The sequence below is a fragment of the Nematolebias whitei genome, chromosome 1, assembly GCF_014905685.2.
Source record: "Nematolebias whitei isolate Nwh7 chromosome 1, NemWhi1, whole genome shotgun sequence".
Lineage (NCBI taxonomy): Eukaryota > Metazoa > Chordata > Actinopteri > Cyprinodontiformes > Rivulidae > Nematolebias > Nematolebias whitei.
The window spans coordinates 38,887,603-38,888,802 of NC_056498.1; the positions used below are offsets into that span (position 1 = coordinate 38,887,603).

A 1,200-nucleotide genomic window follows, 5' to 3' on the forward strand; every position below is an offset into this window, starting at 1 on the left:
ACATGGAGACACTGAAGTTCTGCCCATTCTTTCTTACAAAACAGCTCGAGCTCAGTGAGGTTGGATGGAGAGCGTTTGTGAACAGCAGTCTTCAGCTCTTTCCACAGATTCTCGACTGGATTCAGGTCTGGACTTTGACTTGGCCATTCCAACACCTGGATACGTTTATTTGTGAACCATTCCATTGTAGATGTGTCTTTATGTTTTGGATCATTGTCTTGTTGGAAGATAAATCTCCGCCCCAGTCTCAGGTCTCTTGCAGACTCAAACAGGTTTTCTTCCAGAATGGTCCTGTATTTGGCCCCATCCATCTTCCCATCAATTCTGACCACCTTCCCTGTCCCTGCTGATGAAAAGCAGGCCCAAACCATGATGCTGCCACCACCATGTTTGACAGTTGGGATGGTGTGTTCAGGGTGATGAGCTGTGTTGCTTTTACTCCAAACATATCATTTTGCATTGTGTCCAAACAGTTGGATTTTGGTTTCTTGTGACCAGAGCACCTTCTTCCACATGTTTGGTGTCTCCCAGGTGCTTGTGGCAAACTTTAAACAAAAATGAGAAATGTCTTTCTTCTTGCCATTCTTCCATAAAGACCAGATTTGTGCAGTGTACGACTGATTGTTGTCCTATGGACAGACTCTCCCACCTCAGCTGTAGATCTCTGCAGTTCATCCAGAGTGATCATGGGCCTCTTGGCTGCATCTCTGATCAGTCTTCTCCTTGTTCCAGATGAAAGTTTAGAGGGACGGCCGGGTCTTGGTAGATTTGCAGTGGTCTCATACTCCTTCCATTTCAATATGATTGCTTGCACAGTGCTCCTTGGGATGTTTAAAGCTTGGGAAATCTTTTTGTATCCAAATCCGGCTTTAAACTTCTCCACAACAGTATCTCAGACCTGCCTGGTGTGTTCCTTGGTCTTCATGATGCTCTCTGCTCTTTGAACAGAACCCTGAGACTATCACAGAGCAGGTGCATTTATACGGAGACTTGATTACACACAGGTGGATTCTATTGATCATCATCAGTCATTTGGGACAACATTGGATCATTCATAGATCCTCACTGAACTTCTGGAGTGAGTTTGCTGCACTGAAAGTAAAGGGGCCCAATAATACTGCACGCCCCACTTTTCAGTTTTTTATTTGTTAAAAAAGTTTGACACATCCAATAAATTTCATTCCACTTCACGATTGTGTC

At 44.2% G+C, this 1,200-nt stretch overlaps 1 protein-coding gene across 1 annotated transcript in view; it reads left to right on the plus strand.

Annotated features, from left to right (window-relative positions):
* The window catches only part of LOC119411887 (N-acylneuraminate cytidylyltransferase-like), a 27,297-nt gene that overhangs the window by 6,884 nt on the left and 19,213 nt on the right, over window positions 1–1,200 (plus strand). The gene's annotated exons all lie outside the window — the stretch shown is intronic.